Here is a 17285-nt window from a genome sequence, read left to right as displayed (position 1 = left end):
TAATGCTCATGGAATAAAATATATTGCAAGGCATGTAAGGGTACCACTGGTCTGTCTGTTAGCATTTAGCATTTATATTAACTGCTACTGGAAACAGACAAGAAATCTGTGTCTGTGCCAGTAAATCAGACAATCCCATGAGCACTGCTGGTCACCAGAACCCACCATGTCTACACTTGATTATGGGACAACTCCTGGCACATTTCTGGCCTGTGACAAGTAAAACATTCTGAGATTTAGTAGAGCCCACTGCCTACTTCCAACAGGCAGCCTGGATGCAACCACCCCTCTTTTAGAATAGAAAAGAGTTTAACAACAGGGGATCCATGCCAAAGAATGGTTGTAGGCAGGATTTTAGTGCTAGAGATGTTTCCAGCGGGAGTTTCAGTGTGCGAGGCACTGTCCAAACAATTAGTAGGTTGTCTCTGAAGAGACAGAGACTCTGTTCTTAAACAGGCTCCAGTTCAGCTGTGTTCTAATACTTCTTACTTTACAGATGGCTCTTCAAAATAAATTTCACATGCTGGATTGCAGCAATTTTCTGTGCCTATGAAACAGTCACACAGTAAAGAGAGCTGATGAAAAAGAGATCAATGCAATGTGTCCTTTTAAAAGGAAAAGGGTGGAAACTCAAGATGAACAGATATTGCCTTGGAAGGACACAACTGCAGAGGCTGTCCCACATGCAGTGCTGCCAGTAAGGATGCACAGCTTAAAACCACAGTCTGAGTTACTCTTCTGTACTGAGCAGTGTGTTATTACATATGCAACAGAGCTTGTGGGCAGCACTGAGAAATCATGGAAGTATTTTAAGCAGTGGTTTTCACAATTTATGGCTGTGACAGATACAAAGCTAATGAACACCACAAAGAAAGTGACCTTGTTCACTCTTTCATAGATACTTATCCGAGACCTTTTTGGTGCAGAGAGGAGTCTTTTCTCTAAGCCTCCATGAAACTTTGAGGTGAAAAATTTCTTAGAGGTGACAATAAAAAAGTGCTTATTTCTACCTTGCATATAAGAAGGAAAATATTAATACATATTTAAAGTCCAGGAGTGGAGTCTCAGTAAGGAACAGAAGGCAGTAGTTTCAAAAATCTGATTTATAGAGCAGATAATTTGGTCCATCACAGCTTCCCAAATGACTCTGAGGATCTCATGGAATCCCATAGTTTAGAGACCTCAGGCAGAATCACTCAGCTTAGCCGTGAAAAAACATAGTACAGCTCCTTCTACAGAAGACCACTGAAGACATAAATAACTGGATATACAAGTGGAAGGAGGGATGAGAGGGAGCATAGTGCTTGGGAGCTGGCAAGGAAGGCTTTGTGAGCTATGCAGGGACTGCCACAGTGTGGGGTTACCTGACACAGACATCAGAGATGTCTCAAATCCAGCTTCTTGTATGAACCCAAACACATGTTGCATTTCAAGAGAGTAAAACACACAACTGCTGTACTCCTCCAAGCTGCATAAAATGTGAAGCAGAAACACACAATATGGAAAAAGGTGTTTTTTCCATTGGCTTGTAGTATTAGTGTCAGTTGAGTAACTAGCAGGTCAACTTTTCACCTTTAGCACCTATTAGTAGCTTCATTATAGTATTTTCATCTAAAAAGCAATTGTTTTCAGCAACAGACATTGGTCTGGTCTCTTTAATATCAGTAGCAAGCATAGAAAGAGTTCATGGATTTAAAACTGCCTCTCTGAATGTGGCAAACCGTGCCCAGGATACCTCCCTAAATGAAAAGATGAATGTCCTGAAGCATATGATAGACTCATTTCCCATGCTGGGAAGATGCAATCTTCACTCAAAGAGGAAGAGGATTTTGTTTTCTTTGTTATTGTTCCAAGTGACATAGTAACATCTACCTGAAAGCAGACAGTAATTGCGACTGATACGTATCAGGGTAAGTAACATTATACAACAGGATTTGACACAGCACATAGGGAACTCAGTCATTTTGTTAAAAGCTGGGTGGTTACCAAAAGTGAGTACAACAGTTTAGGGGAGGATTCTTGTCTGGCTCTACGTCCTTCCAGGTAACTGTGTTACAGAACAGTTAGCTGCACTCAGAACTGTGTAGACTGTGGACTTATAAATTCTTTTTGATTCAAAGGCTGAACTTTAATGTTTTGCACAGTTGTCTCACATCAACCCCAAATATATTTGCCTGTGTAATTGCTTAATAGAATCAAATAACTAAGTATCACTGGGAGGAGGGGTGTTGTACAACTAAGACATCTTGTTCTACTTGAAACAAAACTTTTTACTTCATTTTACTAATATTTTACTTACCTTTTATTCTATGTTCTTAGTCTTACATTTTTTTCCAATTTTCTAATTTTCATTTGTTTTAAACTGAAAAGTTCAAATGTGTCAATCTTGTCTAAATCTCTTTGTTTTCCTGTTCAGCTGAAACTAATCCACAGATTTAATTTTGATTTTAAAATAATTTCTGTAACTCTGCAGCAAGCTATATTTTTTGGGAACAGATCCACAAGACATCCTATGCAGTGTCATCCATGTCCCTGAGGGCCTTGGAGCTGGCACAGCCTTACAGGGTGTGAGAGAGCTGAGGGATGGGAAGGGCTTGGAGCAGCTGGTAGCTCCCTCTTGGTGCCTGGTCCATGAAGCAGCAACCTCCAGGTCCCATCATGGTGCGCTGCAGCCCTCAGGATTTCTCTCCCTGCAGCAAGAGCAGCTGGCCAGACTCATCCCTGGTGTGGTGTTTGGGCAGATTCCTGTTTCTGAGGAAAGAGCATGATGGTACAAGTCTCCTCCTGACCATTGCTTTTATAAATGCCTACATTTCGCAATGAGTTCTGAATTATCTTCTAAAATTATACATGGCATCTCTCACCTGGCACTGGTGTCAGCATGGCACATGTTTACCACGGGAACCTGAAGAGCACTCTGAACTTCAGCAAGGGGAAAATCACCTCATTTCACTGCTAATGTCAAACCTGCAGCAGCAGTGTGGTTTCTGCAAGTGGCAGCCAGATGAAACAGCTGTCCCCCTGTCTCCTGCAAACTCGGATGCAGCTCTCCAAGATTCACCAGGACCTAATCACCTGGGGCAATCCAAGGAGGATCCAAATATCCCAAGGCTTTCTTTGCAGTCCAGCACTCAGCCCACCTACTGCCTGAAACTCCCTGGGGACAGAGGAGGCAAGTCCAGACCTTCCTGTGCTTCTTCCTCTTGTCACTCTTCCTGAACCTGCAGGAAAATAGTGTTTAAAAACTCAAATAAGTTTCAATGCTGAGCTACAACAAAATTACCTCTGTTGTCACAAGCCTGGAGCAGGCTTCAAAGAAGACTTCAGTAGTCTCCACACAGAAATTACATCCTTTGAAATAAAAACATAAAAAACACCTTAGGTAGTAATTTTGATATTTTCCAACCATTTCAGTCATCTGTTCTGCATTATTTTTTTATGTCAAGTACCTAGAAGTAGGTAGTCCTGACAGACCGTGACGGTTCTTGAGACAAACTGGTCCCTCGAGTATTTCATGCATTGGTCTGTGATTCTGTCTGACTTCTAGAACATTCAAAAGACTTAAATGAATGGGAGAAATGCTGTTTTGACATTTGCTTTTAACCTATTTCCTTGAAACAATAAATTTTTTTAAGGGTGGGGACACACCCCTTTGTTCTCTGTTTATGCAGCACCTGTTTCACATGAGGTGGCTCCACTTACTACTGGTCTCATTTACTATTTGAGTTTGTGTTTGATGACGATCTTTCAGTGCATTTAACATGCCTTGATATGGACTACACTGTTCTATTATCATTTACTACTCCACCCATGCAGTAATAGCATATCATCTCATCCAAATAGGACTTTCTCAACAAAAAGGTGCCAAAATTTTAATGCCAAAATAGGGGATTAACCACATGATGGAGAAAACAAGGTTTAAAGCACCTAAAGATCATTATAGATAATTTTAGGACTGCCAGAACTGAAGAACTTATAATAATAGTAGGTAGAGACACTCACACTTTCATGTTGTGCTGTCACTCATGTAGAAACAAAGAATATGTAACTAAATATAGTAAATAAACCTTGAGTAGGTTCCCAGTCCTGAAAGCTGACAAACACCTCCAGCTCCTTACACAAGTTACATGATTTTGTTCTTCACCAGAACAGATGTGTTATGGTCAAAATTGTGAACAAAAAGGAAGAAAATAAACAGAATTCTAAGTTTCATGCTCTGACAAATTTGTAAATTCTAGTTTTTTAAGGACACAAGAGTCTATATGCAATCACATGAACAGACCCTTCTCTAGACAGACACACGACAGACCTACTCTAGACTAATTCTGCTCGATGTCCAGTTGTGGAAGTAGAGCTGTTCACAGATGTTTTAAATCTGCCTTATCATTATTTGCAAATCACTTAAAAGTTCCCAGTATTCCCCTAAACAGAGGAAAATGAGAGCTACTGCTATATCAGTTTTTTTTGTAATGTTCTTGAAGCAGACCATTTACCTACAGCAGTCCTTCAAACACAGGAGGAAAAAATAATAAGCTGCACAAAAGGGGGTTTACAAGAAGATGGAAGAGGGATTTATCACAAAGGTTTGCAGTGGTAGGACAAGGGGCTCAAGCTGAAAAAGGGCAGGTTTAGATTAGATATTAAGAGGAAGTGCTTTACTATGAGGATGGTGAGGGACTGGAACAGGTTTCCCAGAGTGGACTCCCCACTACTGGAAGTGTTCAGGACCAGACTGCATGGGGCTCTGAACCACCTGTCTAGTGGCAGATTCCCTGCCCATGACAGTGGGGTTAGAACTAGATGATTTTTAAGGTTTCTTCCAACCCAAACCATTCAATGATTCTATATCTCCTATTTTAATTAAAAGCTTCCTAATGATGGACTATCCACAACAGTCTTAGGAAGATTTTTCTGTTATTGAATTACCATCACTGTAAGAAATGTTATTTTCAGTTTTAAATTTGTCTAGCTTCAACATTCAGGCTTCAAATCCCATCAAACATTTGGATGCTGGATTGAAAAGCCCTTTGTTTTCAAGTAACTGCTCCCCACGTTCATCACCACCAGCATGTATGTGATCAATCCATAATGTAACCTTCCATGTATAAACAGATGAAATGGTCAAAACATAAAATGTGCTCAATATCTACTGATCACCCATTGTTAAAAGGGGTTTTGGAAAAAAAAAACGAACACAAATCCATCCATAACTTCAGAGACCCATGCCCCATTGCTTGGTAGCTTGCCAAGAATGTGTTAACATACCTGTTTCCATATGAGCAATAACTCCTGTGATGGGAGTGTTTGAGATGTCCTGACAGGAAAGCTTGAACTGCAGCCAAAGGAAGCTTTCACTTCCAAAAGGCTGGGATTTCTGAGCTCCTGTGGTGGATTTAGTTACACATGGTGAACTGTTCAGGCTTGTCACCCATCAGATAATGAAAGCAAATGAGGAGTCCAATCAGCACTGGGGCCAACCTCCAACATTTGGAAAAGTATCTAAATTCCCTCCAAATTTCTGATTTGGCGATTGGAGGCAGGAGGTAGGTCCACAGCAAGGGTGTCAATTGGAGGCCCATTTCTAAATTAGACTTTTTGAAGCTACCAGGAAATGTGAATAGGCACAAAGCAAAGGACGTGCTTCGTGTTATGGTCAACATTTGCATAACACAGTTACGCACATCTGTGTGTATGGGTGTAGAGCAAGCACAGCTAATAGTCTGTAATTATGCCTTGGAAAATACACACTCCAAGGAATTTCCAAAGAGTCTGACCTGGCAGAAAATGCAGTCCCAGGAGATCTGTAGCAGTTTCCTGAGAAAATCCCAACATGCAGTGGGAGCTGCATGGGTAAGAACTGGGTCACTCAGATAAATCTGATGGGACACTTTTTCCCTGATTGAACATGCGTGCATTAACCCCTTGACACATGTACAAATTTTAAATTTGGGTACCTCAGATATGCCCATATGCAAAATTGATTTTCAAAAATGTCTCTGCCCGTAAAAATCAGCTGCTAAAGTATTCCTGGAAAGTAAAGTGTCACAATCCTTAAAAAAATAAAATAATTCATTAAAAAAACCCCAAAAACCTGGACCTGGCAATGGCCACCTTTAAAAAATGCTGAGATATTCTCACAAAGAAAAAAAAATCCAAATTTTATTTGTTCTCTAGAAGTTTTCTTGGCTTTATAATGTGTTAACAAAAGCTGATTCTCTGCTTTTATGTATCTACTTTTTACAAGGGTATGTGATGATAGACAAGGGGTAATGGTTTCAAAGTGAGAGGATTTAGATTAGATGTTACAAAGAAATTCTTTACCCAGAGATGTTGAGGCACTGGAACAGGCTTCCCGGAGTAGCTGTGGATACCCCACCCCTGGAAGAGTTCAAGGCCACTTTGGATGGGATTTTCAACAACTTGGTCCAGTAGAAGTTGCTGCCTATGGCAGGGAAGTTGGAACTAGATCATCTTTAAGATCCTTTCCAACACAAACCTATCTGTGGCTCTATACTATTTCTTAGAAGCATGATAATACCCATTTAATAAAGCTGTAGTAAAATATTCTGCCACTGATGTGGCTGCTCTGTAAATGTCTGTCACTATTGGCTTCTATTTCACCTCTGTGCAAGTATTTGGATTATAAAAGAATTAAAAAATATACAGAATTTTTCACTGCCTGCTTATAGTGAACCACGTTCTTTATTCGAATAAGAAATATTATCACTCTTAAACCTGGAGGGTTTTTTTTATTTTTACTCCATTTTAGAGTTTTGATGTAAAATAATTCTCAGTCTCTTTCTGCGCCCTAAGTTACCCCTACACCAATGTTTTTCTCTCATGCTTTCCAGACACCTAAGTTTTAATTCCATCAGGATTTATGACTTCTCAAGCCCCTTTTTGACAGGATTTTGTTTAAATCTGTGGTCCTCTCCCTGGATATTTTATCCCAGATACAAGTGAATTTGATGTAATGTAATAGACATTTTACAATTCTTCTGTATCTGAGAAGAAGTGGCTGTTATTTCCTTTTTTACCTTGGGAATTATAGATGTTAAGATATCGATAAGGTAGGTAAACCCAGTAACCAGCAAACACGGAGTTAGGTTTACATTTGGATGTGTAGCAAGGTTGCAGCAAATGAGAGAGAAGACAGATACACACACGAACCACCCCACAGTCCGTGATGTGAGTGACGTGTCTGATGTAGGAGGGAGAGCTCAGCTCTCTGAAGGATGGAGTGTTAAGCAGGGGGCTGGAGACCAGGAATCTGATTCATGGATCAGAAGCAGTTTCTTCCTTATCTCCATGCTTCTGCTTTACTGCAAGTGGCTCCAAGGAAGTCACACCTTCTGTATGCCAAAATGCCAAATGAGAAAAGACCCCATATCCCTCTCCCCCATACAAATGGGTTGAAACAATTTGTGATGTCACAAGTGTGACATCAGCTAATGAAGAGAGAAAACTTCCTTGATCCATTAAATGACAATATTATGGCAGACTTAATAAAATCTGAGTTTTGAGGAGAAAAAAGCTGAATGCAATCATCATTGGTGTATCTGCCCTTGTCTTGGAAATGTCACATTTTAGTGCAGTAATTGTCTCTCTGTTGTTTTTTTTTTTTTTCTTTTCCAGAACAGATAAAAAAATATTTTTCCAGTGCTTGAGATGTTACAGACAGATTTTTCCAGACTGTCCTCACAAGAACTACCAGGAATTCCTTCTTTTGTTGTTTAATTCTGTCATCTGTATCATTATTTTCTGCTTTTTTGCTCTGCCCCAGATTTACAGTGTTGCCAGACGTGTGTATGTCTGTGAAATATTCCTGTCTGATGAAGACTGGGTTACTTACATTATTTTTATGTTAAAACTCATTCAGTTTTGCACAGAACAGTCACTGTGGAAATAAGCATCCTTTTGTTTAATGAATCAGCATTAGGCCTTTATATATTTAGTTGTTCTGTGTTTGAAGATAATGAAAGAAATGTGTATCATGACAGATGATCTTGACTTCCTTAGGGATAGGGGGCTCTGAAAGATTAATTTGATACAGAGTACAATATTCATTACAGAATGAACTGCACCTTTTTAGACTTTGGCTTGGCAAAGTTGGAGGAATTAATTTGTTTTTAATCCTTATTATCTGTCTCAGACAGCTAGCACTAAATGCCATTTCCTTCCCATGACAGTTGCATAAGAATAATTAAACATTCCAGAAAATACACAGAAATACATACACAAATTCACTGAAAAAAAATAATAAATGGAGTAACAGTTGTTTTTACTCTCAATATAGTCTCTTGCTTCATGATGTGGTAAGGTGACAAGATGCCTCCTCACTGTGTTTCTCTCTTTGTGGAGCTAATTGTTTTTAGTATGGATCTTGTGTATCAACAATACCTTTGGCTGATTATCCTGTAACACAATGGAATTTGTTGTTGTTGTTACAAAGGCCATCTTTTTCACATTAGACACCTTTTCTGCAATTCAGGTGAGCTGCAGCATGAGGAAGAGTTCCCAGAATGGAGTGCAGAGCACCAGATGAAAATACAGAAGGAACTTTGGGCATCTTTGGTTCCCTGGACACATAGACAGAACTTGAAGAAGCCATTTGCAACGAAGGTAGCCCATTGCCTGGAAAGGTCTGTTAGCACATTTCAAATCGGCATGAAACTGTGATTCAGCTTCATTAGCTTGTGCCCAGAGGGGAACCCAGCCTTGCTGAACCACAGTGGTGTTATCCTTGTAGGGATATGTGTCTGCATTGCACAAAGGTGTGACTTGCTAGACTAGAAACCACAGGCTATGACAGGCCAAACTCTCAGGTTATATCTCATTCTAATCAAAAGTAAGTGCATGCAGACATACCCAACTGAGCTTTCAACACTTCCATCTGCCTTCAGAATAAGGTCCAGCCCAAATTCTGTGGGATTTGGATAGATCTTCCCTCCAAAGTCTCAAGAGCAAGATTTTTCCTGCAAAATTTACAGTGGGAGGTGCAATGCCTCTTTCCTGGAAAGTCTCCAGCCAAAATATGCAGACTCTAAAGATCACAGATAGGCTCATGGATGCAAATATGAACCTCTCAAAAACATGATACTGCTCCTAAAAAGTTCAGACTCACCTCTAATTCAGATGAAAGCTTCACCTTAGGGTGTTTATCCAAATTACATTCCAGTGACAGTTATTCACTGTCGTAAGAGTTTTACATTTACTTTTTATATTAAAAAAAGGAGCAAATATCTCTTTTGCATATACTTTTATGTTAGAAAGAATCTTCAAGATAACACTGCTAACTATTGCACCAGTTCAAAGCCCAGCTGACAGCCTACATACAAACACAGAAAAGCTGTAGCCTTTTGAAAATAAATGGCAACATAAACAGACAAGGCAAATGCAGTTGTGGGAGGTAGAGCACAGCAAAGATGTGACCTGCAGGGCCACACTAGACAGGAACAGAAAGGATGAGACTCTAGGAGCAAAGTCCATTGAGGTCAAAGTGTTTGGACACAGCATTCCATGACGTTAGGATTATAGCCCAGATGGATCTAGAAAAAATGGAGCATCCAATATTTACTCCACTCTTTCGAAGCAGAGAAGCATACTGGCTTTAGAATTTATTTGTTCTTCATTTGTTCTGTTTAGGTAAACCAGAAGGTATGTCAGCAGGTGACAGTAAAACAGAAAGCAAGCCAGCTGATGTACACCACTGAGCACAAGTCAATGTATTTCTGTGGATTTCTGCTTTGCTACCCAAAACCCAAGATTCTCTGTTACCCAAGATTCTCAGTCAGCAAGTCCATAACACCAGAAAATCAGGTGTTATGAACTTTCAGGTTTCAGTATCACCAGCTGAAAATGATAACTCCTTCAACTCCAAGAGCCTTTAAGGGGCCTTTTACCTTGCTATTTATAGTTGAAGTTTTAGGATTGATTTGAACTATATTGTCAAGCTCTTTTCCATAGAAAATCCCAAACCAAAAATACCTGAACCGTATTTAGAAATGTGAGAATCTTACCTCCTGCAGAATTTCAGCATCCTGGCCTTAAAGAGAAAACTGAAATGTCACAAAGTGGACAAATGGCAGCTACCCTGGTGATGCAGAGGAGTACAGTAAAGCAGTGGGAGATTCTTCATTGAGTAGGAATAGAACAGGAAGATCACAGGTTTGGTTTTGGCACCAGGAACTGTTTAGGAGTTCTCTGATGTCCTAAGGCTGAATCAGCTGCCCATGTGAGTAACCAAGTCCTTATTCCAAACACTTTCCTTAATCCTCTTCCTTTGCTGAAACATTTTATTTGGTGCAAGTTTTTCAAGAAACTGGAGAAAACTTCACATACAATTTAGATATTTTTGCTTTTCCTGATTTTTTCTAGGAAACAAGGTTTATGCTAACTTTTTAAATGCATTTTGAAGACAATTCTATGATTCTAAGATTTTGTCCAGCTTCACCCAAATATGATAGCAGGGTAGAGTTCTTAATGGAAATTACTTTTAACAAGAGGCCTATACAAAACATATATTGAGGTTGCATGTAGCCTGGAAAGCCACTTTTTCAGTCCACCACCTTCAGAGGAACATGGCATTTATTTCAGCTTGTTTTTTAAAGTTTTGGGTGCTCAGTCACCCATGCAGATCTTGATGATTTGTAATATCTGTTGTCTTTTCCAGAAAAAAGAAAAACAACAAAATGGAGAAAAAAGTATCATGGCTCAACCAAAGGCCACTTCATTGGTCTGCTACTTAACCATCTTCCACATGTTACAATCAACAGAATGCTAAAATATCCAACTATGAGACACATGACTTTTCTCCTAACTGCTTGAGTTCACTTTCAGAATGAAAGGCGAAAATTAGCATCTTCATGAGCCTTCTGAATCCTAAGATACATAGACAATAAAAAAAATCATTGCATGGTAGCAGAAATGAAGCATTTGTCTACTCAGAGATCACTGTATTCTACAGTGCAGCAATTTCACCCGGGATCAGGTGCCCCAGGCTATGTGGTTGCTGCGTAAAAAGCAACTCCACACCTTATGAAAGCATGTAACCTTATATGACAAATGGGAAATTGTTACACAATAATTATATGTTCTTGCACGACCTGATTGCTGGTACCTATCATCTCAAAGTATATCTTCTAAGATTGCTGTCAGGTGGCTCACACTGCAACAGTCTTTCCAATAGTGCCCTCCCTTTAAAACCTGCACTGTGAGGATTTTCACTGGCCTTCCCCCATAGACTCTCTTTGAAGGATCACAAAGCACCTGCAGAGGACAATAATGCCTGCAAGCTGCCTATGAACTAAGTGCAAAGGACACAACTGAGGTTTCAAAGATCTACCTCCATATCTTTCCTCTCCAATATTGAAAAAAACACACTTCTGTTTGAGCTTTCTCAGCTAGGTCTGTCCTCCAGGACAGAAAATTATCTTTTATTACATGACATTTCTAGTACCTAGAACAACACTGTCCTAAACTCAGTTATACACACCGTTCTGACTATGCTATGGAAGAGGACTAGTACCAGACTCACTGCTATTTGGAGCTGCACCTCTTTATGTCAGAGGGGCTCATCATCACTATCCGATTAAAGTGGGTTGCTGCTAATCAGAGGCAGAGAAGTTGTTGAGGGAGTAGTGCTGACACGGGAAAAGAAAGTGATTAAATATCATTAGCCATTCATTATGATATCAGAACAGGTTCTCTGCCTGAGCCAGGTTAACTCCCACTGATGCACTGGAGGATATTTTCTGAAGGATTCAGCCATATGGCTTTCATTCACTACAACTCTTCCTCCTTGTGTGAGCACTCTTCTCACCAGTGTGATAGATCTAGTCAAGACATGCAGAAGCAACTGGCACATTTTTCACATGTACAGTCTACTTCAAAGTACTTTGAGTTCTTGTTAATTTCATGAGGGGGTTTTGATGATTAATATTTTTTTCATTTGATGAGCTGGGCTTAGTCTGATCTTCCAAAGGTCAAGGAAGGAGTGACATTTGAGGCATTTGCCCTTATTACATCTTAGCATTTTATTAGAGAGATCCTCTAAGAAACACGGACTTCACTGCAAAGGATCCAGCTAGGATCAGGGTCCCGTTGTGCTAGACACCATATGCACAAAGTAATTACTGCTATCATCCTTCAGAAATTGCAGTGGAGTACCAAAAAAAAAAAAAAAGGTCATGTAAGGGAAGAGGTTCAACACAGTAAGGAGTATCAGAGTATTTTGTAGTTATATAGCACCTCAGAGGCCTAATCCAAACCAATTCTATGTTTCGAATGAAGGAGAGCTCACCCAGTTCTCCCCACATGCCACAACGGGGTGGTTTTTCTCAAACCTAAACCAATTCTGTGCCACTTGTCAGTGGCAGAGCAGGGAACAGCTGGGTGCCACTGTTGGTACTGTGTGTGCAGAAGAGCTCAAGGGCAAAACCACTGTCTTCTTAGATTGCTGCTTTGATAAAGAACATCACTTACCCATTACATCTGTGCTTCTTGTTCTTGGTAGTTAAAAACACATAATGCAATTATTTTATACATAAGCAACAGAGTATGTACATATACTATGTATTTAATGGAATAGGTATTACATTTGATAGAATCACATGTGATCTTTAAGTTCCTATTTGCTCAGTTCTCACATTATTCCTTTCTTTGCAATCTGTATTGGATCTTATGTGAAAAGAGCATGATGGTTGTGAGCAATAAAATTCACCAAGGAGATCAAGCTGGCAATAAATAAGAAGCCAAGACAGGAGCTGAAGACAGTGATTAATTCTGGTGATGAAATGAAATGGCATTGAGTTGAAGGAGCCTGTGAACACATTCTGAGAGTTTTCCAGCCTCTGTATTTCGTGATTTCTTTGCTAATTTTTCAGAATACTTTCTACATGCTGAGGTGTATCCTACCAGTGTTTGTGTCCTCAAGTCTTTTGTTGCCTGAGGTCCAGCAGGGATTTTTTACTGTTATTCAACAGATATTGACATCTAATGAATACCGTGAACACAAATGGACAAATCTTCACTGAAATCAAGTTAACTTTACTATAAAGCCAGAGAAGTTTTGCTGATTTACATCAGCTGTTGATCAGAGACTTTGAGTTCCCCTGTATTTCCTGTCATCAAGCTGGAGCAGCCCTTTCTGGATGCGTGCCTGGTCTAGATACCTTCATGTCACAATGTGGTGCAATGCTGTTTTCCTCACACACAGCAAGTGGCTATTCAGAAAACAAATTTTCTCTATTAGCCCTTCACAAACTGGATTGCATGAGAGATCCAAACATATTAAGCTTTAAAACCCCTCGACATTTCTCATTTGTAGGTTAGGAGTCCACTCTTACATAAGAATGCGGTGTGTAAGGATACCAATCCAGAGCAGCATAATTAATCTTTCACTGCACCCCATTCTGTACCAGGCAGCACCATTTTATTTTTAACATTTTTAGGCAAAAAAGAAATCTAATAATAGATTCTACAAGAAGTGCTGGAATGTGGACTCCCTGTACAATCTCCACCTTTGTGCTCTGTCTCAGCCAAGATGCCTTTAAAACCCTCTGTCCTACTAGGCAGAGATTGACTTATCACTCCTTATTACAAATTGTACACATACGTTAGCATATGTGAAAACATGCCCTTGCCACTATTAATTCACCTGCCCTCCACGTTCCACTCTTGTGTCACCCACTCACTTTTCAGATTAAAAGTGCTTTGGGGGAAGGGAAAATATCTCTCAGGGGCAGATTGATGGGGGAAGGAGCCAAAGGACGCTGCAGCCTCACCCCAGACTGCCTGGGGGAAGGACCATGTCTGTTCTAGCCTTGTGGCTGAAAACGACTCCCACCTTCCCTATCTAACCCTTCTGTTTTATATGTCTGTATGGCCTGTTCTAATGATGGAGATCTGGCATCAGAATATTAACACTTATAATTACTCCTTTTTTAAAAACATTTTCCCTTTCTTTGGGGGGAAGAGTATTTAGTAGCCAGAAATAATTACAGTGCTGGTTCTGAAAATATTTATAGTTCTAGCTATGGCCTGTGCTGTCACAGTGGATTTTTTATGGCACTTCTTTGGCTAATACAAAGGCTGTGAGGCAATTAGGGCTCTTGACCAAGCAGATAACAACCTGGATTTGTGTTTTTGTTTGTTCCATATTGTTGAGAGTCATCACTTACAATAGTAAAAGGTTAGAGCAGTGATGATGATATTTTTAGGTAAAACAGTCATTTCAAAGGTGTCACTGTTGGAAGAAAAACATATAATCTCTGAAAAATATTTCATATATTTTCAGCAGCTGGAATTCCTTAAAATGCAGCATGGGCAGTTGGGTCTGTATCTTTCATCAGTGGCACTGTGCCATCAGAGACAGGACCCTCCTCACAAGGTTTAGGAGGATCATGACCTGCCAGCCAGCCAGGGAAAATGCTCATGGAGGGTATTAAAACAGACTGACCAGAGACATTCAGAGCAATGACCAGCACCAACGATGTTTAGAAATTCTTTTACACCCTGGTACTCCCACAGGCATTTTGGTACACCAAGAAAATAATTGAAACTGTCTCTGGTAGACAGAGCCAGGATAGTACAAAACTGCTGTGAAATATATGCCACATAACATAAAATTCCAATAAAATTTTTTATCTCCTAATTCCATACAGGCTTGACATTCAGACATTGTTTCCCAACAGTTACACTAAAACATTCACAGCTTTTAAAAACATTCCGACCTACTGCCTAGCACTATCAATTTGTGCTGGAATTTCCACAGATTTGGATTTTTCTTCTCAAGTGAAATCTGGAGCTTTTGATTTACTCTGGCACCACAAAAAATGAGTATTTGAGTTAAATAAACCCCCCCAATAAGCAAATTCAGGATCAAGTCAACACGTCATAATAAGTTCCTAAATGTCAGTTGAACTACAGTGACTGCCCACATATTCAATCACAGCCTTGGGCAAAGGTGCAGCAACTTGTTAAAACAGAAGTTTAACTGTATAATCTGAGCCCACAGAAAACCTTCAAAAGAAAACAACCATGTGAGACAAGAGTACCAATGCAAACCTCTGGGTGATTAGTCAGTGGAGGCAACATGATTTTAACAGAGAAATCACATCCCCTCTAGACTTTTTCGTTATTTTTTCCCAGAAGGGGGTTATTTTAGGGTGGATTGAAAAATGGGACATAGAACCATAAATATGTTATTTTTACATCAATTTTATTATTACCTTAGAGGTGTCTACATCTATAGATACTGCTGTGTATGCCATACATGAACAACCAAAGATAAAAAGGCACAGTCCTTCCTCTGAACCATACGCAGCTTAATGTGAAGAACAGCAACCAACCCCAAAATGCATCTTTTCTGTCAAACAGTGAGGAAATATGTTACAGAAAAAAGGAAGAGGAAAACAGAATTCATGAACAGAGCTGCCAAATTCTAGTGTCAGACTCCTTTCTGTACTTGAAACCCTCCTGATCGAGGCAGACCATCTGCAAACAGGCACAACAGAGATGGCCCTCTGGAAGGTTTGGAGGGGGATATTTAGCTCTAGGCTGACAGAGAGGTGAGGATTGGAAGTCTGCATTACCCCACCTTGTTTACTCAAAACATCTGCTGACTCTGGAGGATATTGTGTCCTGTGGGATGCAGAACAGAAAGATGAAGGGGTGCCTGGGACTGCTACCATTGGAGTTTGGAAAGTAATTTAGAAATAAAGGTGTTGGAGTCCCAGGCACAGAAAATCTCCCTTCATCTGTGCTGACAGGCTCAGACACCCAAGAGAACATTGGGTTTAACTTAAGACCATGGAGAAGGCTTCTCAAACTGAGTGGAGAATCTAGGAATGTGAATGTGTGAATTACAATTATGTTAAGTCACTGTGTGAAAAATTTAGAGTTTGGGATACAGTAGTGAATGAGGGACAAAACTGAGGTTCTAGGGTGTTGGCTTGTCTTTGCCTTTCTTCCTTCTTCTTCATGGTTTTGTGTGGTATTGGGTGATTGGACAGAAAAGTACACAGTGGGGAACATGGGTGTTTGGTTATTGGGTTAAAAGTAAAAATAAATCAGTTGGCATTTGATAATTGGATAGTTTATGCTTAAAAGGCCTTGTGGACAGAGCCCTGTATTGCCATTTGTAGCTTGTTAGATTAATATGAAGAAGTGCTTACTGTCTGTAAAGATGTAATATAGATAAGGTAAAATAAACAACCTAAGTCCAAATGTGAAAACCATCTCTCTGCTCATCAATCCAATCCTGGGGAAAAGAACTGAACACTTTTACATAAAGGGTTTTATTTAATCATGCCTACTTTTCCAATTTTTATCATGCCTCCTCTCCTCCTCTGACTTTCAGTGAATTAAAGTGACAACTCAGAGCAACTCCTGGGCATCACAGCTGGGAGAACAGAGAAAATGAAGCATCTTCAAATAGAATTTGTGACCAAAAGTGAGGTTTTACTGATGCTCATGTTGAAACAGAATAATTGGCCTGCCTTCAGTGACTTGTCTGATAGAAACTGAGGACCAGTACCAATCCTGCTCCAGACTCAGTCTCACAAGAATCTTCCTCAGTGCTGTTCTCCATAGACAGTGTGTAGTGTTCAAGGCAGTTCAATATCCACATGTTCTCTTACTTCAACAGTTCCTCAGTTACATATATCTAATTTTTCCTACTGTTTGAAATAGATGGATAAATCCATCTAAGATACCTGTTGTATTTTTAATGCACCCATTGCTGGAGGATTTATTCCAGATGATATGGCTTGTCTGTCTATAATAATCATTGACATCCAGAGGCAAAAGTTTCATCAGTCTGAATATAGCCAATATATTCATATATGAACATGGTTTGGTTTCACTCAATTCACTCTTTTTTTCTGGAATGTATTCATGATGACATTTCCCTTCTGATTTCCATCTTCAAGGAAAGCCCTATTGTTTAAACAACAGCTGTAAAAAAATTAGAGTATAATAATTGAATGTCACCCCAGGACTACATGCACATGGAAAAAACATTGTGGCCTTTGTGAACTAAACTTCCAATACTGACCATCAGCACACAGTCCCTGCATCCTTGAACACAGAGAAAGATAACTTGCCTCAATTTGATTTCTGATTTTGACTGCTGATTTGTGCAAGCTGATGAGACTCCAGAGGGATCTAAATGTCACTCCACCCCTAGTAAAACAAGTCCTTTTCTGGCTCTCTTGTAGGCTCCTTTTAGGTACTTCAAAGAGCTATAAGGTCTCCTCAGAACTTCTCCAGGCTGAACAGCCCCA

This window comes from Pseudopodoces humilis, chromosome 1 (assembly GCF_049639895.1).
Source record: "Pseudopodoces humilis isolate 2021_Gansu_Grassland_sample_001 chromosome 1, ASM4963989v1, whole genome shotgun sequence".
Lineage (NCBI taxonomy): Eukaryota > Metazoa > Chordata > Aves > Passeriformes > Paridae > Pseudopodoces > Pseudopodoces humilis.
Note: the sequence above shows the minus strand (reverse complement) of the source record.